This window comes from Schistocerca gregaria, chromosome 3 (assembly GCF_023897955.1).
Source record: "Schistocerca gregaria isolate iqSchGreg1 chromosome 3, iqSchGreg1.2, whole genome shotgun sequence".
Classification (NCBI taxonomy): domain Eukaryota; kingdom Metazoa; phylum Arthropoda; class Insecta; order Orthoptera; family Acrididae; genus Schistocerca; species Schistocerca gregaria.
In genome coordinates this window covers 721295838-721309457 of record NC_064922.1, presented here as the reverse complement: position 1 = coordinate 721309457, position 13620 = coordinate 721295838, and positions in this window count along the sequence as shown.

The following is a 13620-nucleotide window of genomic DNA, read 5'->3' as shown; positions in this document are numbered from 1 at the left end:
TCAGAAAGTGTAGCAAAATGATCTGCAAATGCAAGGCAATTGATTTCGATCGTTTTGATTCCTCTTCCTGTCCTTTGGGCGAAATGTCGAGTTTAATACGTTTTTCGTGAGAATTGTGGATAGACGGTTACCTTGTTGTGCACCTGCTTTTATTCTGAAGTGATGTGAAATTTATACCATAAATTTTACTTTACAGACGGCATCTGTATATGTTTCACGAATTATGTTTGCTAGCTTAGAGTTTACGCCAAATTCGCGAGTTATTTTATCTATAGCTTCTTCGTCAAAAGTCTCAACAGTCTTTTTGAAATCCTCCAACTAAACTACGATCTACTTTGAAAGACGGACTCGGTGGCGAATTACTGACTTGAGAGTGAGTGTCTGTTGTGAGCATGACCATCCCTTCCTAAAAGCACCTTAATATTCACCTAACTGTCAGGTGTTGTCTTTATTCTACTTAATAGTAATACTGAGAAATGCTTTACATGCTACTAGCAGCAAGGAGATTCTTCTGTAGTTGTCTTCATCCTGTTTATTATCTTTTCTTGTGCAGTGGATGTATCAAGGCAACTCTCCATTCCTATGCGAAATTTTCTGTTTTCCAGGTTTTTTCAAAGACTATATTTAGTTCATTTGCTATATTTGGCAAAGACCACTTCAAAGGTTCAGTTGTAATATTACCTTCTCCCATAGCTTTGTTAATGTTGAGGATTATAATTACTGTTTCAGTTTCTTCTACAGTTGGTGGTAAATCTTCTTCAAAGTTTTTATTCATATGTGAGAATTACGATTTATGACCTGGTTCAGCACAGTTCATAAGGTTATGAAAGTACCTTGCAAGTATTTCACAGTTTTCAATATCCCTTTACCCAATTCTGCCTGTTTCATAATCGAAAGAGAAATATGGAGTTTGGTACTCGTTTAGTTTCTCCTTAAGTTTAGTAAAAGTTGAAGGTATTATTTTTTACAAAGTTTCTCTCTACTTTTAAAAGTTTCTCCTTTCGAAAGGCTCATTTGGTATTTCTGATTAAACTGGCTGTTCCCTATATCCTACTTTATTGAAAAAAATTATCTTACACTGCTTTTCCACCATTTGCTTACGGATCTGAAGATGGCTGCAGAAAACAACCTAAACTAGTCTTCGTGCTATACTGTATACTGAAATTCGGTCTTGCCATAGAAAAGTTTCGATGATAAAAATTTTTCGTTAAATAAATTACATTAAGACGCTGACTCCTCCCTGATAATTTCAGGCTCAGTAAGAATTTCCCTGGCTAAGCTGTACGACACGTAAACAAGTTATTTATAATTAGGCAGAAAATACCGAATGGGGATACCAGTTTTTTAAAATAAGGAATTGACTATGCTAAGCATAACCCCCAATAGCCAGAAGTAAGCTGCTGACAAGCCACCTGGAATTAACGGGCGCTCAGCGCTGAGATTAAACGCCATACGACCACCCAAAACCCCACCCCTCTTTGGGCACTGACACGCAAAAGTTAAAATGAACAACTATGGCTTACACTTCAAATAAGAGAATCCTATAATACTGAAGACATTTTAACCGAAGGAAAATGGCAGCTTAGAATTCCGTTCATGTGACATTTTCAGTCGTTTTATTCTTAATAGTGGCCAATTCTCAGGAATCGTGACCCCATTCGAAGTATTCATGATAAAAATATTTCTCAAATAGGCATAGAACAGAATACAGTTAATTAACAGTATGTTGCTATGTAGCATGCAGGTAAACTCAAACACGACAGCTAATAAAGAGCGTTGTACTTTAAATAATTGCAGTAGGAATCTTACAACAAAAGCTATTCTCATTGGGGTAGACAAGGGTAATTATTCACTGTTGTTTATGGTGGCAATTATATCTGTAAAAGAGAACGCTCTTTCTATTTCAATGGTATCATTCAGATAAAAAACGATGTTACCAAAACCTTTCAGACGAATCTTAGAAGAGAAAAAGAAAATTCTCTTTTCCTCTTTTCTGATGCAGAAAAAATATAATTTAAAGTGGTAAATGCTGCTATTCAGAATTATGTTCACAAATCAAGGTTCATAAAATAAAAATTAAAATATTAGACCTGTAGTTAATAATGTTACATTCTATCTCCACATCCACAATCTGAATAGTGTTTGAGTGAAAATATGAAAGAAGCCTTCACTTTTCAGAATTTAAATAATATATAGAGAATGGTTCCTAATTTCCTCGAACGTTGGCTGACATAAAATATAAGATTACGCCGAAGTAGCGTCCCTAGATACATCCCATCTATACATAAAAGATCAGATAAAAGAGAGTCTTGATACTATGAAAAATTATTTACTGGCCCACAAAAAGTGAACATAATATTATTAATGAATTTATCGTATAGCAATAAACGTCGTTATCATTGAATTATTTTACTTCTAATGGTAAAATTTACTTTCGGAAAGATAAGCATACAACTAATGGCAGATTTGCCATAAATGTTTGTCAATGATTTTGAAAATAAATAGTTCCAAAAATAGACTGCACTAGAAGAAAGACAGTATCCTACAAGTGATATGGAGATGACGTCCTGTTCATCAAAAATCAGTGTCACGTTGTAAATAGAGCAGGATTGCGCAGTTAATCACTTGACTGTTACTAGACAAAACAATAGACGTATATCTGGTTTTTCCTGGAAACCTGCATGTAGTGAGTGATGGAATGATTAACACTGGCTCGTGAACCCATAGCGACATAACATATTGAAACATCGCCTTAGAAAAATTAAAAAAATACAATGCTGGGAAACCTCTTACGTTACTTGATTTTCAAACAGCTGAGTAAACCTAAACGTACTCAGACATTTATCTCTTTACTTATCTGATCATCACTAAACTGACACACAAATTTTTTAGCGCATCGCAATCTGGCATTCAATAAACACTACAAGAGAATGGCCGTGACTGACAATAACCTATACCTTTCATGAATCACTTGCCTCACAAAAGTCTTCGTTACTCGAACTATTGCAATACAGCGAGCACCAAAACTTCCAGCTAAATAAATGATTCTAACTACGGAAGGCACTAACTAATGATAGGCATAGTCAGAGATGAAAGATTTTGATAGAGAACAAACAATGTATGTACCTTAATAGTCTTCAAAAGTCATAATATACATAAGTTCATGACATCAAGTCTTGCAAATTTCCTTTTTTCTGACTGACACAAGTCCAGATCGTCAGCTCTCAAAACCCTGCCATCTCTCCCCACATACACCACTGCTGGCTGCACACCTCCAACTGCGCAACGCTACGCGCTGTTCACATGCAACTGCCCGTTACTACAAAGCGAATATTCTAATAATTCCAACCAGCCACAGATTGCACACAGCACAGTCAGTGATTTTCATACAGACCGCTACGTGGCGTCACCAACATGAAAACCTAAACAGCCTACTTACAATACCTTGTTTCCGTTCCTTGATTCAAGCTCTATTGCGACTTCTTTTAGGGCAGTGTGACTTCGACAAAGGGATTTCTATCCTTAACCAAATCGCTACAGATAATTCCTATAAAACATTTAACTTCACAAATTGATCCAGTATGATAAGGAATCCAAAAATGCAAGGTCACAATAAGACCTTCCCTAATGGCAAAACAATCAGCACGACTAAAGGAAAACTGAAAGGTATGATGTAGAATGGTCACGTACACTAAAAATTGAGCCGTGCTTCCACAAGACGGATGTTAGGATTAGTAAATATACTACTAATGCTAGAAGAAGCGCATGTCGCACTGGATAGACCAACATGCAGTAAGTTCCATAAATTGGCTGTTTACAAGTTCAACTTCAACTACTGCGAATATAGCTAGTTTGGCCAAACAGGCTGATCTTTTGATATGTCTTTTAGTGAGCGCAAGTAATCTTTGAATAAAACGACGTCCTGTTCCCATATTGCCACTGAACTACGAACATCACATTATACTCCAAAGGATAGGAAGCTAACTTGCTCGAGGAATTTGAGATCTGTTCCGGTATGAAAAAGGCACCTGGCAAGGTTTTAAATGAACGAGAGTTCAGCCAGAATTATTTTCTCAGAATGTTCGATTACACGTTATAGAGAATTTCGTCGTTGCTAGTCTCTAACTGCCAGTCTTCCGGCCTGGGCTATGACTACTTTGCTGCCATCATCCATTTAGCACTGCCTGCTTGCATTGCTGATTGCTTAACTCCTCCTGCCACACTCGAAGTGGAGCCAGTCAATATCAGTTGGTGCTGCAACTCAGTGGATATTTTTACTTGTCTTTGTACAATTTCACCACGAATAACACTATAATTCCTGATAATTACAGCCTTACGAATATCATGGTACCCTACTTTTTAAACATATAGATATTTCATTTACGATATCTCTATCTCCGTTTGTGTTTCGTAAACATTCTCTTGTGCGGTTGCTTTATGTAAAAATTAAATATTACCTTCAGTTTTATTCGTCATTACCATATCATTTTGTGTAAACACAACACACACGTCACGATTTATTATTTTTTGTGTCAGTCTTTGTGAATTACAACCCTCCGGCGCCACCTATCGGTCTTCTTGGCAACCTCGTTTAACCAGCAGGAGCCCATGCATAATTCAATTAGTTTTCACGTGTCATGCCAGGCAGGGAGGCCTTGTGGCACTTTACTTTTAATCGTTTGCTTGTGCATGTTTTCGCTCCTTTCTGAGCTAGGGCAGAGCATTTTTCTTTTATTTTATAACCTCTGCTCACCGATCCTTTTTATAAAACACGTATATGCTGACTGGCTTGCATGTTTCCAGCTGTGGAATTGCTAGCAATTCTTGTACCGTTACTTATACTGTTCTCAGTACAAATACAGTTTCAAACCATGGGCATGTGTTGCAATTATTACTGATACAACGGACAGTTTTCATTAATTATTACAGTTATCTTGCGAGATTGTGACACATTACACATGTTGTGAGTTATCTCGCGAGATTACGACACGTTACTCATGTTGTGATAGCCACGCTGTACTTCGATCTTTATCATTTGAAAGTTACGTAGGATATTTCTTTCACGCATTGCATGTTGCCAGCTACCTCTGTACAGTCTGCTAACTAAGATTGTGGTGGTTTTAGCTAATAGAAAAATGTATCTGACAACAAATTCAAACACACGGAAATAACATATATGAACAAAAGAAAAATTCAATTACAACTAAGGATAGGTCCAGTCACCAGGAGCGTCGATAATATGATTGGACTCTTCAAGACATGCTTGGAACCTTCGAGACATGTTTCAAATCCAGGTCATCGACGTTTCACATGGAATAGACCTCCAAGTGCACCGAATTTACGTTATTTCTGTTTTAAAGTGAACATCTATTACCTTGCATCTTTTTTATGTAATTCCAAAAATGTTCAATAGGATTAGCTTCAGGAGACTGTGAGGGCCAGTCCAACACCTGCACACCTCTCTCACTTTCCCAATCAATGCAAAGGCTGCTACGGTGCTTCGAACCTTGTCCACCTGCAGTATCCGGTCTTCATTTGTATCGATGAACCAAAGTTTTGCTATTGGAATCAAACATCTTTGACAAATGCAACTCGTAACCTGTCTTCATGTCTCTTCTTGTATACTTCAGTTAAGGTTTCAAAGCAAACTAATGCTTGATGGACATTGGACTGTGAAAGAACTAAGAGGTTATCTTTTACTCTCTGTTTGTAATGCTCACCACGCTCTTACGTAGCAGACAGTAAGCCAGCAACACTGCCTTGTACCTTTAAATTCGATCCCTTATTATTTTTATAGTTTTAAAATCATTTGGACCAAGTTATAGAAATTACACATTTCTGTCTTCAATTACTGACCGTTACATAGGACATGTATGCTATATATGATATATTGTTATTTAATTATATAACACTGCTGCCAAGCACTGAAATTTTAACTTCAGTCCCTTGACATTTTTACAATTATAAAAATTACTTGAATTTATGTTCAAACTTTTAATAAGTTTGGGTTCTGAATTCTTTCGGAAGCTTACAGCCTCACTCGCTCATGATTAGGTTTTCAACTGAATAATGTCTTAGTTGTTTTGGCCCACAATATGATTAAACTTCACTACATGGCCTACAGTTAATAATGATAGTCTTCAGTCTATGTTTATAACTTTTTTACGATTTTAACAGCATATCAGCAGTTAACGGCAACTTTTACTTGTTCACTTTTACCAACGAAGTTGGCTATCCTTCTTTAATTCCTGCAATTCTTATATTTCAGTTTACATCCTACTTCATTTACAGCATTCTCTAAGGCTACCTTTCCTGCAATTGCTTACCTGTCTGGAGATGTTTGTGGAAAACAAAGGAAACTAGTAATGGTGGTGTAATCTTATTCCGAAAATTGCGGCCTAGGCATAATACAGGTTTATAAATAAAGTAATTTAACAAGTTACTTTAAGATTGCCGTCTTCTTCCTGAGCACGTCAGACTTCACTAATACACTCCTGGAAATTGAAATAAGAACACCGTGAATTCATTGTCCCAAGAAGGGGAAACTTTATTGACACATTCCTGGGGTCAGATACATCAAATGATCACACTCACAGAACCACAGGCACATAGACACAGGCAACAGAGCATGCACAATGTCGGCACTAGTACAGTGTATATCCACTTTTCGCAGCAATGCAGGCTGCTATTCTCCCATGGAGACGATCGTAGAGATGCTGGATGTAGTCCTGTGGAACGGCTTGCCATGCCATTTCCACCTAGCGCCTCAGTTGGACCAGCATTCGTGCTGGATGTGCAGACCGCGTGAGACGACGCTTCATCCAGTCCCAAACATACTCAATAGGGGACAGATCCGGAGATCTTGCTGGCCAGGGTAGTTGACTTACACCTTCTAGAGCACGGTGGGTGGCACGGGATACATGCGGACGTGCATTGTCCTGTTGGAACAGCAAGTTCCCTTGCCGGTCTAGGAATGGTAGGACGATGGGTTCGATGACGGTTTGGATGTACCGTGCACTATTCAGTGTCCCCTCGACGATCACCAGAGGTGTACGGCCAGTGTAGGAGATCGCTCCCCACACCATGATGCCGGGTGTTGGCCCTGTGTGCCTTGGTCGTATGCAGTCCTGATTGTGCCAAACATGCATACGACCATCATTGGCACCAAGGCAGAAGCGACTCTCATCGCTGAAGACGACATGTCTCCATTCGTCCCTCCATTCACGCCTGTTGCGACACCACTGGAGGCGGGCTGCACGATGTTGGGGCGTGAGCGGAAGACGGCCTAACGGTGTGCGGGACCGTAGCCCAGCTTCATGGATTCGATTGCGAATGGTCCTCGCCGATACCCCAGGAGCAACAGTGTCCCTAATTTGCTGGGAAGTGGCTGTGTTTTCCCCTACGGCACTGCGTAGGATCGTACGGTCTTCGCGTGCATCCGTGCGTCGCTGCGGTCCGGTCCGAGGTCGACTGGCACGTGCACCTTGCGCCGACCACTGGCGACAACATCGATGTACTGTGGAGACCTCACGCCCCACGTGTTGGGCAAGTCGGCAGTACGTCCACCCGGCCTCAAGCATGCCCATTATATACCCTCGCTCAAAGTCTGTCAACTGCACATACGGTTCACGTCCACGCTGTCGCGACATGCTACCAGTGTTAAAGACTGCGATGGAGCTCCGTATGCCAGGGCAAACTGGCTGACACTGACGGCGGAGGTGCACAAATGCTGCGCAGCTAGCGCCATTCGACGGCCAACACCGCGGTTCCTGGTGTGTCCGCTGCGCCGTGCTTGTGATCATTGCTTGTACAGCCCTCTCGCAGTGTCCGGAGCAAGTATGGTGGGTCTGACACACCGGTGTCAATGTGTTCTTTTTTCCATTTTCAGGAGTGTAATTTCCCTAGGTGGGCTATACGGAATGGACACAAGTTATTTAAAATCAGGCAGTAAGTTGTGAATGAAGGTGCCAAAATTAATGTTAATAAGAAATGCACTTTGTTAGATGTTATTCACAAATATGACAAAATAAAAAATCCTAACAAGACCCCGTGGCCCTGACTTTAAATATTAAAGGTGAACTACTATGGCTAAAACTTAAAATAAGTGAATACTACAAGCCTAAAGACTTTGTAACGAAGGAAATCAGGCCGATAGATCTCTGTTTACAGAACACAATATCACCGAGCTGTTATAAACATTTGTAAACGTGTGAAGACATGCCTTGAACGCATTCGTAATAGTCGTGATGAAAGGATTTCTAGTCAGTACACAGAACACAAAACAATTTACAGAAGAAGAGGCCCAGAAAGTTCTCAAATTTGGTTGTAAGAGTAGTGAATAGAACCCATATAGATCTTCTAAAGCTGAACAGGAATTGTTACACAAAGGACTTTGTTTTACTGTTTGCCCTGTCCTTAAATCGAATAACTTCAATGAAATAACTCTAGAATCTAAAATGGACATGGAGCGAGCTAAAATAAAAGTGTTTCTTGTGTCCAGTGTTCTTAAAACAAAAAAATCGTTTGCCAACCAGATAAAGTCAAACACAACACCTAATAATAATCTTCACACTTTCAATAACGTCAATAAGATGGTTATAACAGAACAAGCTATTGTCGTTACAGTTCATTGGTTTAGGGGAGGAGACCAAGCAGCGAGGCCATTGGTCCCAGCGGATTAGGATAGGATGGTAACGAAAGTCGGTCGTCTGCTTCCAAAGGAACCATCCCAATATTTGCCTGAAACGATTTGGGGAAAATACGGGAAACCTAATCAGAATGGTCAGACGCGGGTTTGAACCTCCGTTCACCCGAATGCGAGTCCAGTGTGCTAACCAATGCGTCACCTCGTTAGGTGACATTAAGGCAGGCAAGGGTAATGCCGCAGTCGTTGTTTGTGATGATTACATCTATAAAACGGAAGCTTTCTTCTTGTAATGATATAGTTAAGGTAAAAATTATGCAACCAAAACATTTCATTGTAATATTAAAAGATAAATTGATAACGCTGTTTTCCAAAAACCGGGAGCAGAAAAAAACTCTGTTAAAGTGATAATCATGCTAATCCACAATTACGTCCATAAATCGAGGTACAAAAAATAGAAAACTAAAATCTGTTAGGCTTGTAGATAATCATACTACATTCCCCAACCAAAAGTGGAATCTAGAATTGAATTTAAAAAAAAAAGAAAGAGGTGTTCTGTTTTCAGAATTCATAAAATGCAGAAAATATTCCTAAACGCGTTAGTATGTTGGCTGACATTGAAATAACACATAACACCAAACTTGCGTCCCTGGATATCCTGGAAATACACATTTTATACACAAACGTTCCGATAAAAGAGTGTCTAGAGATTGTAAAAAGTAATTTACTGATTTATAAGAAACTGAGTGTATGTGAATCTACTGAACTGATCGAGCTGCTGGGTATGTCGTAAGCCTCCAACTATTTCGCTAGTAATAATCTTCAATAACTGGAAGTTAGGTACGCAATGGGCAATAGCTTAGCTGGCATTTTAGCTGAAATCTTTATGAACTGGAAAACTATTTGTTCCAATAATAAACCGCCCTATAAGGGAAAACTGTACACCACAAGTGATGCGTAAATGACATCCTTTCTTTGATTAATGGAAAATGAGGCTTTTTTTATTACTTTGCACCATTAATGTATCGTATGTCTGCAGAAATCAATTTCACCCTGGAAATAGGTCAAGACTGCGCAACCAATTACTTACACGGAACCCCTTCAGTTTGTGGCAGCAAAAGACCATGATGCTTAAGGGATTCGGCATCTCACATATTTTATACCATGTTATCACAATATTGGGGACTAATGGCAAAAATGGTTCAAATGGCTCTGAGCACTATGGGACTTAACAGCTGTGGTCATCAGTCCCCTAAAACTAAGAACTACTTAAACCTAACTAACCTAAGGACATCACACACATCCATGCCCGAGGCAGGATTCGAACCTGCGACCGTAGCAGTCAGACGGTTCCCGACTGCGCGCCTAGAACCGCGAGCGGCTAATGGCAGCAGAGGACAGGACAGTATGAGGCCATGAACGTAGCTGAACTCTTTACACGACAAGTAACTCATAACAGCGCTACACTGCTTGTGGTGTTGATCAAAAACAAAGCAAAGACAGCGATAAACAAAGTGGACGTAGGATTATATCTGTGACAATAGTTGCCGAAGATGACGTCTCGTCAGAAAGGAAACCAAGGAATTTCGCTTAGAGGGAAAAAAATGGTATATGAAACATTATCGTTTCTGCGAGGCGAATCAGTGGGAGGTGTGGTATCGTATACCGTCGTCCATGCAGACAAGATGAGTAGTATGATGACGGTGATGAGTACTTGACAATGGAAAGAGATATTGAAGTAGGTGCTGAGGAGTGTAGTTCACCGTGCTTGTCGGCCGGGAGGCACAAATACTTCCTCCAGTGAAACGTAGCAAAGGACAATAGTTGTCCAAGAAACGAGAACTGAACATACTCCTAATTATGTTCGTAGAATATCATTCGCGGCATAGTAAGAAAACAACGAAGAACAGATTAAGACCAAGTACTCGGCAATGTGACTGTGAAGTGCATAAGAAAAACCTCGAATGGTTACGGGAGAGCAAGTTTTACAACAACTGGTGCTCGAACATTTCCACAAGGCACAAAACAATATACAGGATGTGCGTGACTGTTACTTACTAGTTATGCACATCACATTTCCCGCGGCATAGATTGCAGTGATTTAAAGGGAAGCAGTGAATGGTTGTATAATTGTAAACAGTGCTACAGAAGTGTGAGCCGTGGGGCTCATTTCACCATCCCATTGCCGGTAGCTTCTACAGGGTGTCCAGAAAAGGACTCCCTGATTTCAAAATGAAATATCTCGAAAACAAAGATCGATAGAGGAATGCAGTAAACGGTATGTTTATTGTGAAAGCTGTAAGAAGTTTATACAGCTGTTTGAAATAATAGTTACAAAAGCTGCTAACAGATGGCGCTGTAATCGCCATACGTAATGCCTAGTATAAATAGTGATCCGAAGCCCACAGCGATGAGTTCCACTACTGAAACGTGAAAGGAGGTTAGCGTACCGAAGGAAGAGATTAAAACCATGTACTCCATTGAACAACGCGTTTTGCTTGTACTAGAGTACCACAGGTTAGAAGAGAGTCCTGCGGCAACAAAGCAAAGTTTTCAAGCACGATTTAATGTTCCAAAAGGACCCGATGCAAAACCCATTCGTACGTTCTACGCAAAATTTCGACCAACCGGCAGCGTAACTGATGATCTAGTGGGGCATGTTGGCCGCAAGCAAACCGCAGTTACGACTGAACATATCGCCACAGTTTCTGGAATTATTCAGCGAAATCCAATGTCATCCATCCGTAGAATTGCATCTGAGACTGGTTTGAAGCGTTCCAGCACGCTGAAAATGCTGACAAAGAGCCTACACATGTTTCCATTCAAAATTCAAACGAACCAGGACATACCCGTAGCAGCTGTGCAACAAAAGGTTGCCTTTGCTCACAATGATTGACAGTGAAGGATTTCATGTTGGCTGCATCTGGTTTACAGATGAAGCGCACTTCCACCTCAATGGATACGTGAATAAGCAGAATCGGCGATTTTGGGGTTCCGAAAAGCCATCTTGGGGTGAAGCGAAACCACTGTAATCTCGGACCGAACAAGTGTTCCGCTTTCTTGAGGAACACTTCGGGAATCGAATCATTCCTTTGGAATATCCCAAACTTACTGGTGCATGCATGGATTGGCCTCCTTATTAGCCGGATTTGACTCCCTGTGACGTTTTTGTGTGGGGCACAGGGAAAGACATGGTCTATCCGAAGCATCCAGCCACGCTGGACGAGCTTGAATCGGCGATCTCTGTAGCATGTGAATCCATTTCGGTTGCGACACTACGAAATGTGATGGCGAATTTCATTCTTCGTTTCCGCTACCTCTGTAGTGCCAATGGTGAACATTTTGAAAACATTGTGATGTGATTGTTTGCATATACACTCCTGGAAATGGAAAAAAGAACAAATTGACACTGGTGTGTCAGACCCACCATACTTGCTCCGGACACTGTGAGAGGGCTGTACAAGCAATGATCACACGCACGGCACAGCGGACACACCAGGAACCGCGGTGTTGGCCGTCGAATGGCGCTAGCTGCGCAGCATTTGTGCACCGCCGCCGTCAGTGTCAGCCAGTTTGCCCTATCATACGGAGCTCCATCGCAGTCTTTAACACTGGTAGCATGCCGCGACAGCGTGGACGTGAACCATATGTGCAGTTGACGGACTTTGAGCGAGGGCGTATAGTGGGCATGTGGGAGGCCGGGTGGACGTACCGCCGAATTGCTCAACACGTGGGGCGTGAAGTCTCCACAGTACATCGATGTTGTCGCCAGTGGTCGGCGGAAGGTGCACGTGCCCGTCGACCTGGGACCGGACTGCAGCGACGCACGGACGCACGCCAAGACCGTAGGATCCTACGCAGTGCCATAGGGGACCGCACCGCCACTTCCCAGCAAATTAGGGACACTGTTGCTCCTGGGGTATTGGCGACGACCATTCCCAACCGTGTCCATGAAGCTGGGCTACGGTCCCGCACACCGTTAGGCCTTCTTCTGCTCACGCCCAAACATCATGCAGCCCCCTCCAGTGGTGTCGCAACAGGCGTCAATGGAGGGACGAATGGAGACGTGTCGTCTTCAGCGATGAGAGTCGCTTCTACCTTGGTGCCAAGATGGTCGTATGCGTGTTAGGCGCCGTGCAGGTGAGCGCCATAATCAGGACTGCATACGACCGAGGCACACAGGGCCAACACCCGGCATCATAGTGTGGGGAGCGATCTCCTACACTGGCCGTACACCTCTGGTGATCGTCGAGGGGACACTGCATAGTGCATGGTACATCCAGACCGTCATCGAACCCATCGTTCTACCATTCCTAGACCGGCATGGGAACTTGCTGTTCCAACAGGACAATGCACGTCCGCATGTATCCCGTGCCACCCAACGTGCTCTAGAAGGTGTAAGTCAACTACCCTGGCCAGCAAGATCTCCGGATCTGTCCCCCATTGAGCATGTTTGGGACTGGATGAAGCGTCGTCTCACGCGGTCTGCATGTCCAGCACGAACGCTGGTCCAACTGAGGCGCCAGGTGGAAATGGCATGGCAAGCCGTTCCACAGGACTACATCCAGCATCTCTACGATCGTCTCCATGGGAGAATAGCAGGCTGCATTGCTGCGCAAGGTTGATATACACTGTACTAGTGCCGACATTGTGCATGCTCTGTTGCCTGTGTCTATGTGCCTGTGGTTCTGTCAGTGTGATCATGTGATGTATCTGACCCCAGGAATGTGTCAATAAAGTTTCCCCTTCCTGGGACAATGAATTCACGGTGTTCTTATTTCAATTTCCAGGAGTGTAATTATATCACTTATGTATGCTGATATGAGCTGTACAGCGCACAGCCCCATGTGTTAGCAGCTTTTGTAGCTATTATTTCAAACTGCTGTATAAACTTCCTACAGCTTGCACAATAAACATACCGTTTACTGCATTCCTCTATCGACCTTTGTTTTCGAGATATTTAATTTTGAAATCAG